Here is a 16,206-nt window from a genome sequence, read left to right on the forward strand (position 1 = left end):
TGAGTCTTGCTATTGGCGTTTTTCTCTTGAAAGATTGTCTTAGCAGAGTTAATTTATAGACAAAGACCCTATGAAGAAGGGCAAGAACCTGAACTCAGATAGAACTGGCCTTGAATTTAAAAACGAAGCCTACTTTTATTCAGAAATGAATGTGGGCAAGTCATGGAATTTGCCTATTTGCTAGTTCTGTGCTTATGAACCTCAGAACATGATAGTAGAAACATGGGAATGACAATTCCTGGGACCCAATGTCTCTGTTTCCTTGGAGCACCATTTTCACAAGCGCTCTGAAATACCTGGGTCTATGTCTTTTTATTTATTGATATCTAGTTGGTACCCTAAGATATCCATAGAAACATTCCAACCCAAAACCCTGAATTTGATACCTTAGTGTACTAGAGCTATGTGCTATCATTTAATATTGGAATGAAAGGTACTAAGCTGGGTCAATGGCTAACACTATCATAATCCAGCTGTGACTCAGCAGAAGCCAGCAATAATGTGCTCATTCTGGAATGGAATAGGTTCAGTTCTGATTCCATAAATATGACCTTAGACCCTGAAGCCTTGGTGATTAGCCCTGGTATGGACCACCAATTTATATATGCATTAACACTGTGCCTAGCCTGTTGAGTGGACAGCTTGTTGATGTAGTGAAGGGAACCATGATTTGAATGTCGCTGGAAGGTCATTATGCAAGCTGTGATCTGACATGACTCATGGCATGACAACTGTCTGTGACATCTTGGTTGCTCAAGGACTGGAAGGGCAATCAAAGAGGAACAAGGTTGAGGAGGTCCCAATGTAGCAACTCATAAAACAAAACAAACAAAATACTTCTGCAAGATGGCAGAATAAGTGCAACAGAAGAAGACCAGAAAAATGATGCAAATAAAATTCTGAAATCTGGATACAGCCAGACCTGAGCACACAGCGCTGTTCTTTCTACAAACTGGTGTTTTTGTTTTGGTGTTTTTGTTTTCTGCCTTGCATTTGAGAATAATGATGTTTACTTTCTAACATCTTCATCAGAACTAAATGAAATTATATAAATGATATACTTGCTCCACACACAGAAAAAAAAATGATGAACAGCAGTGTACCATATTGTAGGGCAGAGCCCTTGATCTCTAGGTGAGGCATCTGGTTGTGTCCACAAAGAACACAGGAGGAGCCAGGCAATAATAAGGCCTCCAGTGAGGCCACCTTGTTATGTACTGAGGTTGTGGTGACCTCAGGGAGTATGAGTCTCAGTGCCTAGCAAGCTCCCTGTTGAAGGAACTGGATATTCTAACTCTGGGTAGCTATAAGCACTCAGAACAGGGTTCTCCATACCAAATGTTCGATATAAAGATATGTATTCCAGAGAATTATGCCAATGTTGAATTTAGTCATATAGAAACATAAAAGCTTTCTGAGACCCAAGGAAAAAATGGGTATCTTTAGCCATCCACAAAGATGTTGGAAAAGAGAAGGCAGGTGCAGGATAGTGGGGTTCTGAAACCTGAATTAGACAGGGAAAACTGAAGGGTAGAAGACCTTAAGTTGAGTGTGGTGGGCTCATAGATCCCTAGAGGGACTGGAGGGTGAACTCTAGTTGTAGGTTTGCTGGGGCTACCAATAGCTGTATGCATATACTTCAGCCCCCAACAGGGCTGAGGAACCCTTTAGAGTACTTCAGTATTCTAACTATTCTAATAATCTTACAACTTTTGCTTCATCTAATCCTTATAATGGTCTGTGAGAAAGGAATAAATACTTTATCCAAGCTACATATATAAAACTCAAGTTTCAATACCCAACAGAGCTCAGAAAGAAACCGTGGTGAAAGGCTTTGGATCCAGATCTAACTGATGCCACTACCTTGTTCTGTCCAAACACCTGCTCCCTGCATAAATACTCAGGAGTAGCAAAGCCAGTGGGACCATATACAATTTAACTTCAATCCTTAAAGGTCTTTTTCTGGGATTTATCTGTAAACACGATGCTCGCAGCCCTGGTCAGCAGACTGAGTAGGCTTCTATATTTACTTCCAGTGGCTGAGACCCAGCCAAATATGAGATGTCTCAGAAGTAGATGTGTTACAAGTCGGGGTTGGAGAAAGAAAGGAAGGGTCACAGATGGGCAAGAGCAGTGGTATATGAGTAATAGTGTCCTCAAATAACCATGATACAACACCAGAGCTAGGCAAGAGAAAAGGTGTATCCAATGTGTGTGTGTGTGTGTGTGTGTGTGTGTGTGTAGGTGTGTGTGTGTGTAAGACAGAGGGAGAGGGAGACAGAGAGGGAGAGGGAGAGAGGGGAGAGGGGAGAGGGAGGAAGAGGGAGAGGGAGACTGAGAGGGAGAGGGAGACGGAGAGGGAGAGGGAGAGAGGGGAGAGGGGAGAGGGAGGAAGAGGGAGAGGGAGATTGAGAGGGAGAGGGAGAGAGAGAGGGAGAGAGAGAGGGAGATAGGGGGGGGCAAACCCTCCCTTCAGCAACTCTAAATCTAGCGAAGTTGGAAACAAATATCAACCACCACACCTGGTCATGCACTTTTGTGAAAAATGAGTCTGGAAAGAAAGAGTCTGAGATGGGAGATGCCCTACACTGCCCTACACCCTATCAGATGTAGCTAAGCAGCTCTTGCTGAGAGAATATCTAGCAGGTGTTCCTCATTCACAGCACTAGTCATCTCTTCAGGAGACTTATTGGCCTGTCTGTCATTTCTAATGGGGAAACTAATGTCTATAGTGGGTAAGAAAGTTTCCAAGGCCTTGAAAGAGATGAAAATCAGAACTGGGCTACAATCCATTTTAGTATGTGCTAGACTACTGATAGAATTAGCATGGATGGAATCTATCACCAGAAGCAAGGACAATGGTGAATTACCAAGGTGCCAGGGATAAACCCATCATGCAAAAGAGCTGTGATTACACAAATATAGGCAGCTGAGAAAGGACATAGGGACAGTGATGTAGCAATGACAGAGCCTGCTGGGTAGTGGGAAGAGCAGGGTGAACACAGCAAGTAGGATCTCCCACGAAGAAGGTGGGATAGCGCTCAGCTAGATAGGCATGTCCGGCATGGAAAGCTACAGTGAGAAATGTGCAAGTGGCTGCAAGAATGAAAGTTAAAGTTGTAAAAGGATTCCATCCTTAAATCAAGCATGTGGAATGAGAAGAGGACCAAGAACAGAAGCACAGCACCTAAACACCACATGGTGTAAGTATATGAATCTAGCACTGGTTTAACGCCACTTCAAATAACTCTTGTACTGAATGCTAATAAAGAATGAATTCTGTTGGGGAGGATGTTGCAGTTGGAAACTATTAAATGTAGAAATAGCATAAAAAGGAATGCAAAGTTTAACACACACATACCAAGTCATTATTTTAACGTCCAATATATCCATGTAGATTTGATTGACACACATCTACTGTGGGAGGAAACATTTTATCTCCTTGGTTCCCAACAGAAAATAATGTTCTTCATCATTGTCGACTTGGAATGTACAGAAGCCTAAAAAAGCATCTAAAGTACAAAATCCACTCCCCATACAGTCTCATGAAGAGTCAGTAAAATTACTGACTATGCTTACAGTACCAGCTACCCATTGTTTGTACAGTCATGGGTTTTAGAGAAAAACCTACTACTGCCAAGTTCTTAAACCAGTATAATTCTTAACCACCTAACTACATACACTATACCTACAGATAAATATAGCTTTATATTTCACCAAAGAAATGCCTTTTTGCAGCAGAGAGAGACCATCACAGAAAGCCATAACTGGTCAGAATCAGAGCATAACTGAGCTGGGTGTACCTGGCTCCAATTTACACATCTATAACACAACCCTATACCACAGATTCTGAGAACACCACAACAGAATGGGTAGAAAGACTGTAGTAACAAAAGACTAGAACCAGAATGTCTGCTAGGAGACCACATCTTCTATGTAGGACAGGGAGGCTGCACCCATGAAATCTTCACAGTATGCCCATCTAAACAAGATGTGAACAATTCTAATGCCAGCATGGATGGAGGGATGGAGGAAGTCTCACAAGGTCCCAACCCTAGATAGAAAATTACAGGCAACTAATAACTTCTGAAAAAGGAAGAATTAGTTTTCCCTAGGATGAGTTTGTTATCTACCACCAAATGGTCATTTCTAAAATTACATACATATAAGGAACACTAAGTGGACTTGTTGTCAGGTTGCATTTGTGTGTGTGTGTGTGTGTGTGTGTGTGTGTGTGTATGTGTGTGTGTGTGTGTGTGCGCACGCGCGCGCGTGTGCAAACATGCATACACATGTGAATGTACAGTGTGGCAATAATAAGGGTAGAAGGAAACTATAGAGATTGTATGTGCAGGTAGATGGAAAGCAGAGAGGCAGAGGCAGGGGTACAGAGGGAGTGAGCAGCAGGATAGGAAAAGAGGGTTTCAAGATCAACATATGTCATACACACATTACAAATATAATGAAACACATGAGTTTGTATAATTTATAAATGATAATAAAAAGGAAAACAGTAAATTGAGGGGGGAAAAATCAGAGAAATGGGTATAATTATTGTTAACCTGAAGAACCTTAACTGGGCAATTGCTTATGTAAGTCTTATCAAAAAGATAAGGGAAAAAAAAGAACCAGGAAGATGAGCTAGGAGCACCTTTGCTTGAAATATAAATTGTATTATTTTAAAACCAAAATGTTTAGCATTAAAATAAAATACACCTTATGAAAATTTTCATTAATTTCTTATGAACTTGCCACTGCCATAACCAAAATCATTTCCAACATTAATGCCAAGCAACAAGGAGCAAAAGTACGTGAGCCTTCATGGTAAGCAAACTGACAAATGCAAATAAAGCTAAACAAGTTCGCTTGGAAAAATCTACCGGGAAACATGTGTGATCCATAGGCAGCAGCAATCTGTTCCCGTGGCTCTTTCCTGCTTTGGAGGTAAGACACATGAGTTGTTCATCCTGGCTGGCTTCCCCTCACCGTGACTTAACAATACCCTTGCCCCAAATCAAGCATTATATGTTCAGGGAATTCAGACTCGTTTAATTATTAGCCTAAGTAAAATATAATTGTGCAATAAATCTGCAGGGAAGGGGGATAAAGCAAACGGCCATTTTCAAGGCAGAGAGTAATGACATTTGGATCAACTTCTGCCTTGGTTCATCTCATCCGAGTCTCTCTTCACTGCTATTGTTCCGTGATGTGTTTGGATGTGAGGGAGGGTGGAAAGAGTGTTATCAGGCGAGCATGTAGGTATGACACAGCTGGACAGAGGGTCAGAGACACTAGTCTATAGACTTGTCTCCACAAGGAAATTATTATGTGCTGCTAGAGAATAAACTTTTTTTTAAAAAAAAAAATCTAGTATAAGGTGATGAGGTGAAAACTCAGTTGGTAAAGTGCTTGCCTTGCAAGCATGGAGACCTGAGTTTGGCCCTCAGAAATTCTTTCAAACTGCTGTTCACAAGTATGCTTACTTCCTAGAGCTGGGAAGGAAGAGAAAGGAGAAGCTCTGGGATTTTCTGTCTTAGCCAGGCTGGCCTAAGTGGATGGAGTTCCTAAGAATAATACCCAATGTTGTCCTCAGGTCTCTGTACCATGTGGTACATACCTTCATCCCCATGCATTTACAAGCAGCACACACACACACACACACACACACACACACACACACACATTTTAGAAGTTCTTTAAAGGTATTTTATACCACATATTTGTTAAAACAAATTAGATGTCACTCAGCAACAATGTAGTAGTTTCTCCTAGCCTCCTCCCTTCCAAACAAGGGCAAGGTTTATCAGCTTTTGTTGTTGTTGTTTTTTGGTTTTTTTTTTTGTTTTTTTGTTTTTTTGTTTTTTCAAGACAGGGTTTCTCTGTGTAGCCCTGGCTGTACTGGAACTCACTTTGTAGACCAGGCTGGCCTTGAACTGAGAAATCTGCCTGCCTCTGCCTCCCAAGTGCTGGAATTAAAGGCGTGCACCACCATGCCCGGCTGGTTTATCAGCTTTTATCAGATGAGAAAATAAGCAAGACAATGGAGACTGGCAAATGCTTGTGGATCTAATCCCCCCTGGGTCTATAGCCATACCACCTGAACATACTAATCCCATCTAACTGTCTATGAAGATTATCTGTAGTTGCTTTGCCTCTCATTTGCCACTGCTGAATCAGAGAGAAGGATCCTTGAGACCCCTGTTGACCCTGGCCATACTCACTACCTTTCAGCAGAGTCAGCATGCATAGTTCTTCAGCATCCCGGCCACATATTCACCAACCTGCCCTTCTCTCTCCCCCAGATATCAGGAAATTGAGCAATGCCTGTGGTTTCTGTTTTGCTCTGGGAATAAATCATCCTTTTAGTATCTTCTGCCTGGAAGGCCTTGCTCTAACCATAAAGGCAAAATCCTACAGACTCCCCTTCCATCAAGTTAGTCTTTGTGGAGCCTCTTAGCCTGAATTATCCCTTACTATGCCAAAACCATGATTTTTTCATCTACAAAGGCATTTAGAATTCTTAATGTAATAACTCATGCATGTATATACATATATCTCTATACCCTGTAAGCATAGATATCCAAGTACTTGGAAATCTCTGTATCTGTGCATACATGTTCACACATGTCAGAAGCTGAAGGTTAGGTTTGCTCCTTCAAAATTCTCATTTTGCAGCCTCTGTGCAATAATACTTAAAAAGTAGGTAGATAATAATAAATCCCACCCAGGGTGAGATTATCTTCCTTTTAGGATGAGAGGGACAGTCAGCCCCCTATCTGCCTGGTAAACACATAAGATGGGCACCAGAAAAACAGCACAGGGTTCCTTTCAGATATGAGAATTTGGGTATCTTATTCTTGGATTTGGTGTCTAGAACCATGAGACTGAAAGAGTCTTGGGTTGTGGTACTTGCTAGAGCATCTTGAGCAGACAGCTCAAAAAATGATGTCTGCTTCTAGTATCATCATAGCAACTTGGAACAGTCACTCACACAACACTGTCGATTCATTTTGCAATCTCTTTTTGAGTCTTTGACACGTGACAGACATAGGAATGAAGAGAGAGGAGAGGGAGAAATGGATGTGCCAGAAAGTCACAGATCTAAGTCAAACTTGAAGTTTACTGAAGAGATGACATGCAGACACAGGAAAATCACAATCTTCTTAATTGAGACTCAACTTAGCCAGGTAATATGTAAGTGTAGTCACTGAAGGACATGAAGGACAATAAGTGATTGCACAAAAGCTCTTAATAATTAAAGTGTAGGCTGGCCCTAGACACTCTGGCTTTCCTTCCGTAAAGGAAGTGAATCTTGGCTCTGGGCTCCTTAGAGTCCCTACCTTGGTTTGCTCTGACACCACGTATTTCTGGGCCAGAGTGAGATTGAGGATGTTCATAAGAGTAAGTCTAATGCTCTTGTTGTGTCTGTCACCATTCCCCTTATTTCAGAGTTAATAACACCTGTGTCTGTTTGAGTCTTACCCTTCATGGTCACTGAGTTAACATGGGAATGTCAGAATACTTAATTTCTTGACTGTAGCATAGGCCTCATAGCTGCTTTAGCCCCTTTCTGGTTCACAAGACAGCTCTTGTGGTCTCATCAGCTGGGAAAGGCTTCTTGTGCCACTCAGGTTCCTCTCTGCATGTGTGTGAGAATGCATGTATGCTGACTTCTCTTCCCTTTACAAATTGAAGGCATGCATGGACATGCAGGCCTGTGGGTCTGTGCTCTCAGTGCCTTATGCCTGTGAAGTGTTTTGATGTGTAGTGAGCCACTCACAGGTGACTTTTCCATGTTTCAGTTTTGTTTCAATGGTTTGCACCAGGACACAAGAGGACACAGTGCCCAGAATGCAGGGTTTTTTATATTAGCATTTTAAAGAATCCCTAAGACAGAGTACATTGAGCATGGTTCCACAGAGCTCTCCGATCTGCTCAGTGTAGTCTTCAAAGGAAATGACAGCATGTACGAAGGGAGGTTCATACACCTGAGTGGTGGTGCCCCATGGGGACAAGCTGAGCTGAAAGGCTCCATCTTCTTCCAATACCAGGAAGTCATTCTTTTATTCAAATGTTACTTAGCTGCAAATATATTATTAAATTTATTTCTTGTGTGTATGTGTGCGTGAGAGAGAGGGGGGAAGACAGTTAGATATATAGAATGATGAATGCAACCTATGGTACACTGTGGAGGTCAAAAGACAACATTTTGGAGTTGGTTCCTTTTTTCCACCTTTAAGTGGACCCTGAGGATTGGATTTAGGTAGCCAGTAGATAAGTACCATTATCCTGCTGGCCCCTAGATTCTTCAGGTCTCAGTCTGCTCCCAAGCTGTGTCTTTTTCTAGAGAGTTCCAGGAAAGTGTGTGATATAATCACCCTGAGCCCCATTGCTGGGGCCTTTGGTTCTGTCTGTGTTTTCTGAAACTCATAGAGTAAAAGGCAAAGCTGGGGTGTGAGGCTGGAAATTTTCTCCCTCCCAGCTCTCGGGTGTGGAAGGCCAAGAGCCAGACACCAGGTGACCTGAATTTTGGTGATGGCCATGCCTGCCTAGCACGTGGCATCTGCCTTGTGCCCTCACCTTCAGGGAAGGCCCTGCTAGGTCAAGGCTTCATTCCCAGGCTCACTTCCATTGTTGTTACAGTGGAATGACAACTTCTACACAGGAGACTTTTGGGGATACAATTCAGGCTGCAACTATGGTTCTTTTATCCATTGTTGTGCAATGTCAAATTTCAGAGGAATTCCGAGATTGCAAGAGGCTTCTGTGACACATGGGGACATTGCAGGTGAGGTGAATTCTGCAAAGTTAACGGGTGTGAATTACTTCTCCCCTTGCTATGACAAAAGGACTTTCAGTTCACCACAGCAGACAGGAAGCAGAGCGAAGCCGTAACAGAACAGGGCTTGGCAAGACAAAACCCTCAAGGACACCTCTCCAAGGAAAGTATGAGCCCCTCCTGCACCCTAAACCAGTGGGCACCCTGACACTTGGCCTACTTGTTCAGGTTTCTACACACAAGGGTCTGCAGTTCACCTGTATCTGAGTGTTCTTGTGCCTACTGTATCTGAGTTTCCCTGTGCCTGTTCTCCCTCTGACAACCACATGGCCAAGATCACTACTAAAAGCTGTATTCTTGTTACACTCTCAATTATAGACACATCATTTCCCCTCAGTCCCATTTCTCCTTCCATCTTGGCCACCAGATCTGAGCTCCCTTCTCCCCAGGACCCCCGTGCATCATTGTCACCCTCTACAAGCAGACATATTTGGCAAGAAGGAATCTTAATTGAGAAATGTCTTTGTGAGATTAGTCTACAGACAGCCTATTGGGGGTGTGATTGATTAATGATTGATGTGGGAGGGTCCAGCCTACTGTGGTATCATCCCTGGGAAGGCAGTCCTAGATAGCATAAGAAAGCAGGCTGATTAAGGCCAGGAAAGCAAACCAGTAGGCAACACTCCTCCACAGTTTCTGCTTCAGTTCCTGATTTTAAGTTCCTGCCTTGAGTTGCTTCCCTGGCTTCTCCCAGTGAGGGAGTGTGACCTGAGAGTTGTAAGCTTAAAATAAACCCTTTTCTCCTCAAGTTTCTTTTGGTCATGATGTTTTATCACAGCCATAGAAACCCTGACTGAGACACATAAGGAAAACAATGCCATTCCTTGAGGCCAGTCCACCTAAGTAAGCCCTTTTCTCATTTAGTCTGTGACCATAGTAGACCCAGTAGTCACCCTTGTAGGCAGTATCTGTTTTGTCCTAGGTTCAACCATGACAGGCTGAGCACTCTGTCTATAGATGATGCTACCTGTTGCAATATTTAATAGGATTATACACCTGGCCCCTGTCTGACAATCCTCTATCCATCCCTGCCATCTTGCTGACTCCTCCTCTGATCCAGACTGGAGAGACATTTGAACCCCTATCATCTCTGAAAACTCAGCATTGAACTTGGGTGTTCCAAAATCCTAAGTTGCACATTCACAGGTGTCCCCAATGTCTTTGTCAAGTGCACTAGACTCACCTGGTCTTGCTTGCCTTCTTCAAACTGAACTCACCTTCTATAGCTGTTCCTCCTCCAACTCCCTTACCTCTCAGCAAGCTGTATCCATCTTTTCTTTTTACTCCTCTTCTTTTTATCACCAGGACAGCAAGCAAGCAGAGCCTCTGTCATCTGCGATGTTCCCACCACATCCACCCCTATCCATTGTAGCCCTTGTCCAGACTCTTACTGTCTCTGTGGCTCTGGCTCTGTCTATCTCCTTCCACTTCTTAGCATGCATCTGTTCCTTCCCTTCCTGTAGCCAGGGGAGCCTCCTGACTCATAGACTTCCATACACTCTAGGTCTTCCAGGAGCTTGGAATCTCAGTTAAGACAAGGGGAACATCCTTTTTCTACTCCTACCTCTAGAACCTGCATCCACACAGGTGAGGACTGGGCACTCTGTACTGGCTGCTGGCCCTGCTGCATTTCTCATCTCTTTCCTGCAGTTCCTTTCCATCCTCTACTGTTGTTCCTGGAATATTACACACACAGTCTTGCCTCAGGACCTTTGCCTAACTTATTTTCCCACTTGGAATTGCCTTCTCAAATCCCGAAAGGGATGTCTGGGACAGTTGGTCATCCCCAGGCCTCCAAGGCTCACGTTTTTATTGTTTTCTGGACTCTATCAGGTAGGCTTTTCCCAGGCATATCTCTCACCCAACCCCCACAGCACACTCCCCCTGGCCTACTTTATCCTTCGCAGTTGTTATTTCATATCACATGTATTAATTAATGAATATACTTGATATGCCCTCTCAAACATGCACCTGCTAAAATGTGTTTTCCTTAGAGGTTAGTACTGGGTTTTGTTTTCTATTCTATTCTTAGAGTTAAGGATTATTTTTGAGCAAATCAATAAATAAGACTGATAATGCTCACTCATTAAGAAAGAGTTCAATAGTCAGAAAAAAATAAAGATTAAAAACAGGAAGTGATTATTGACAAATCTAACCTTTGGTTACAGTTTCCTGGGTGTAAGCTCCATGGGCCCATCCAGGCCCCCCACACTCCTACAGAATCCAGAGTCAGAATTTTCCAGTTTTTAAAGTGTATATATCATAAAGTTTGCAATGTTACTACTCTCTAGAGAGTGGTCCCCTAAAGATCAGTCCTTACCTACACACGGCTTGGAGCATGTTCTCAGAGGAGGTGGGAATGCCAGCACCAGTGCTCAAAACAACGCAGGGATGCTCTAGACTTGTCTGCCCAGGGCAGTGGCTGTAGGGATCTTGCAGAGCAGGCAGTGCCAAGCTCTAGGACTAACCTGCTCAAAGTTTTAAAGATCACCAAGGAGGGAGGGAGGGAATCTGGGTTATAAGCAGGAAAAACAGACCTGGAAAAAGACAATGGTGTCACTGCTCTGTGTGCACCAGGAGGTGAGAATTATATAATACAACTTTCCTTCCACCCACTCCTATGGTTGAAAATCAGAAGTCATTCTGGTGGTTTAAATCTGCCTCTCATTAAAGTTTTTAAAAATGAAGCTGGCATAAGCTCATGGGATGAAGGCACTTGCAGATCCTGGGGCCCACATGATGGAAGGAGAGAACTGACTCCTGAACACTAACCTCCTACCTCCATGGACATACCATGGTATGCATGTACACACACATGCTTGTGTGTGTGCGTGCACACACGCGCACATACACACACAATTAATGTAACAACAAAAAAAACCTTAAATGCTATCAAGACACACTAGAATACTAACCACTTGATTATGGGATGAATACAAAGAACTGGGACTCAAATATAGATCTTTTTCTCTGTAAATAAAAAAAGAGAAAGGCAAGCCCAAGGAAAGAGAGAAGGGAGGGAGGGTGAGGAATAGAGAGTAGTCTATTGAATTTTAAGTCCTCACATGTCATTGGAGTTTATTTACAATATGAATTCATTTTTCTTCTAAAACCTCAGGACAGGGAAATGGCCACCCTTAATTACCGTGTGAAAAGCACTGGCTTCTATTTTCAGAACTGGATGGATTTTGTTCCAGGAGAGTTGGGCTTGAATTTTTTGTTTCTAAAGTAATTTCTGTGACTAGGGGGAATAGTCTAAGAAAGGAGGTCTTGTGTAATTAAAGCATATTTTTAAAAGAAACAGTCAATATATTCACCCCCACCACAGGTGCACAGACTGTAGGCGTTCTCAGGGTGCTACCACACTTGTCTGTCAGATGTGTAGATCTTGTTAAGGCCTCTCTTGCAAGCTCCCACATTACTCTGTGCATACCACTGAGAGATAGAAAACACAAATGAATAGTAATGCCTCAAAGGAGGTTCTCATCAGAAGCTAATACAAACCAACCATGGCTAGGCCTAAGGGCCTCTCCCTGAAATCCCCAGAGGGCCTCCCAAGAACCACCTGGCAAGCTCCTTGAGTATATACAGGGCCAGGAACATGACCACTTGAGGCACCATGTGGAGACAGTGGTGCTATCCCATAGATGCACTCTAGTTCTGGAAAAGAACAGTGAGAGAGTGTTCCACACAGGACATGTGGCTGTGAGAACACATGAGCATCACCAAAGTGGACTTCGAGTCTCTGGCTGGAATGGTGATTGAGCAGGAGGTTCAAAGGCAGGTGATCATGTAGATTCAAGTGTGTTTGTTATTGCAGAAGGTACAACTGGGCTGGAGATGGGTCTTACCCCTGACTTCAGCACTGTACTTGCTCTTACTGATAATACAAGGCCCAGCACCCCAGTGAGGGGCTACATGAATGTGGTTGAGGTGAGTACCACAAAGCCTGGAAAGGGGAAATGGTTTCCTTGATGTTGTCATGGTTTGTAAATGCTTGACCCAGGGAATGGCACTATGAGAAGTTATGGCCCTGTTGGAATAGGTGTGGCTTTGTTGTAGTAGGTGTGTCACTGTGGGTGTGGACTTTAAGACTCTCATCCTAGCTGCGTGGAAGCCAATATTCTGCTAGCAGCCTTCAGATGAAATATGTAGAACTCTCAACTCATCCTGCACCATGCCTGCCTGGATGCTGCCATGTTCCCGTCTTGATGATAATGGACTGAATCTCTGAAGCTGTAAGCCAGCCCCCAACTAAATATTGTCCTTATAAGAGTTGCTTTGGTCATGGTGTCTATTCACAGCAGCAAAACCCTAGTGGGGAAGTCAACTAGAAGTCGTAGTGGGGACCTAGCTAATTTAACCTACATGGTATTGAAATGATTCAAACATCAGATTCTATCTGTGAGGTCCTTCCCCCTCTCCAGTGCCTGCTCTTTGTTTCTGTCCTCTCTACAGAGGCTTTCTGTTTCACACATTTTCCCACTGCCTGTAAGACAAATCTCAGCATATCTGACACAGATATGTTCCTTAGGACGGCAGACCAGCCTATCCTTTGGCTCTAATCTTCACATAATCAACACATCCCTTTTCAGTTTCATGCTAAATTCTTCTTGCTCTCAAGTCAAGGGAAGCTCTCAGCTACCCAACTCTGCCTGCCCTTCCAGAATCTTGTCCTTCACAGCCATGCTTAATGATCTTGCCCACCCCCACTGACTTCCCTGTCTATTCATTGCTGTCTCGAGTTGTGCTTTACCCACTGGTTTGTGTTTCCTTCCTTGTTCAGAGCTCTGTGGCTGCTCTTCACACACCACAGCACCCAACACACCACAGACATTTAGCACATGTGTTAGTGGGGAACTGCAGCCTAGCAGGAGTCAAAACAACGACTGTTACCATTCATCAGCATCTGTCTATAACCATTGTCTGTAAGGCACCGAGAATACAGGACACGTGACTTGCTCCTCGCCACCTCCCCTGAGAGCACCTGCCCAGCACATCTGTCATGATTAAATGTACTTCCCACATAGTACCACTGTGTCTGTGTGAGGATCAGGTTGCAGGTGCCCACATGAGGGGTCCCTGTTCTTCCATTTGAATCACTCAGCTGACAGTACGTAGATAAGGCAGCATTTGAATTTTACAGATATGGAAACTACTAATTAATAAAGTCTTTTTTACAATGACAGAGAGATGATTTGACAAATTCAAGAATGGGAGCCTTAGCAGATAATAAAGTCAGGGTACACACACCATTGTCTGTTAATGTCTACCTTTCCCTGGTCACCTTGACATTGCCATGGTCCTCACACCCCTAGCGTTGCTGTATTGTAACAAAGTATAGCATTAGCTGCTGACCCAAGAACCAGAACTTTGATGAGACTGAATTTCACCTCCAAGTCACTCAGTACAGATTGAGTGTTGGTCCCTTTCCTTTTCTGTACACAGATATATGGCTTAGAGTTCATATGCAGCCCTGATTTCCTTCCCTTCTCCTGTCTGTTTTTTCTCCCATTTCAAGAGACAAAGCATGTTTAACCCAACTCTTCCAAGAAGCCCACCCTGGTCTATCCATCAAGATCACCGTGCCTCTCCAGAGTCCCAAGGCTTAGCTAGGCCCACGGCATTCACTGATTGTGTTTGTCTTTATGTTATACTCTAAATTCTGACTAATTTGTCAGTATCCTTAATCTCTACTCATCTATTTGTGCTGCACACCTGATAATCATTTCAGCAAAGTGGTTCTCAAAAGTAAACCTCATGGAAGCCAGTTGTTTGTTTGTTTTCTGTAACAGAAAGGATGACTGCTTTACAGGCTATAAAAATGACTTCACATTTGAACAGACGACAAGCAAAAAATAATAATAAAAAAACCAAAACAAAAAACATTAAATAAGACAGGAGTGGAAATCAGTAAGAGATGCCCCTCCTACATGTATTTGTGGCTTCTCAAATCTTCAGTTTGCTGCTCAGTGAACAGTCCATTTATTTCTCGGGGACTGTAATTGGTAAATTCCTAATTCTGGATCTATTTACAGAATAGCTGAGTTTAAATGGTGCGTAAAAGTCAAAAAATTAATATTAAGGAATGGTCATGTCACTGCCTTCCTGGGAGTATGAAAGAGTGAAGAATGAGTGGGTTCACAGCATAGTGATAAAAACTGGAGTTATACATTTTTTGCAAGGAGAAATTAACTTATAAATAAAAATTAAAGAAAATTTAATGCTCAAGGAAAAAAAAATCAGAGCTATGGCTGATCACTTAATTCAAACATCTCTAACCTATTATCAGTAAGTTATTTTTTAAATGCTGAATAGAAAAAATAAGTTTTGTAACAAATTTAGAAGTCTATCCAACATAATGTATGTTAGCAATTTCTTTACTAGTTCAGTTCATTTGACTTTAAAATGTAAAATTAGCCAGTCTAAGAGGAAAAAATGAACACATCGTCCCCACCTCTGTAAGAGGCAAGATAGCAGCCAAATATAGTTCACCTGTGGCTTGTTTATAGAGTAACATGCAGTGTGAACACCAACATGTTACACACATCAACTCCTGCAGGCTCCATATAACATGTGGTCTTCACATTCATTTGTCAGATGGGGAAACCAAGTCCCAGAGAGATCATTGGTCCCAGATTCCAAGGTCAAAAGCTAGATGTTGACTCTCTCAAGAAGTATGATTTTTTTTTTGAACAAAAATAATTGTGGTAAATAGAAAGTTCCAAGCCTGAGAGATTAAAAGGTTTCTTTCTTTTTCACAGCTTTGATGAAAATCAAATTAGTCTTACTGATAAGAATAGTGCTGTTCAGTTTCAATTCAGCCATTCAGGCTTAGAGAAGAAAGCAGAATCCCAGAGATCCCAGTTGTCTTCCTAGGGCAGACAGTACAGTAGAAGAACCTCACACACCTCCTGACTTACAGGCCAGGCAATCAACACGCTTCCACCTCAAGATAGCTCAAGGCAGATACATGCCTGTCAAAGATGTAACTGTGTGGAAATGGGGCTGTGGAAACAAACTAGGCTATGGGCAGGGCTGGATGCAGTGAATCTGGTTTCTGGAGAGGGTATTGATCAGGTGTCTGTGTAGGCAGGACAGACAATTGAGTTGAAGTACAATTAAAGGAATGAGAATAGAAGCAGCTCTAAGTTAGAAGACCTGTTATACATAAAGCATCAAAAGGATAAAAACCAAATACTATGTAAAACATAGATGTACTTCCTGAATAGTATTCTCTCCTGGATTTGGCTTATTTCTGAAACATGTGGGTTTCAAACAATGCCTTTATGATTGTAAATATACAAGGAAGGGTCAAATGTGTGACTTCTATAAGTGTATTAGTTTGCTCGACATTGACATAAGCA

At 42.7% G+C, this 16,206-nt stretch overlaps 1 protein-coding gene across 1 annotated transcript in view; it reads right to left on the bottom strand.

The window, feature by feature from the left end:
• Myt1l (myelin transcription factor 1 like) overlaps window positions 1-16,206 on the bottom strand; it is a 394,986-nt gene that overhangs the window by 344,875 nt on the left and 33,905 nt on the right. The gene's annotated exons all lie outside the window — the stretch shown is intronic.

Source organism: Apodemus sylvaticus, chromosome 6 (assembly GCF_947179515.1).
Source record: "Apodemus sylvaticus chromosome 6, mApoSyl1.1, whole genome shotgun sequence".
In the NCBI taxonomy this organism is placed as follows: Eukaryota; Metazoa; Chordata; class Mammalia; order Rodentia; family Muridae; genus Apodemus; species Apodemus sylvaticus.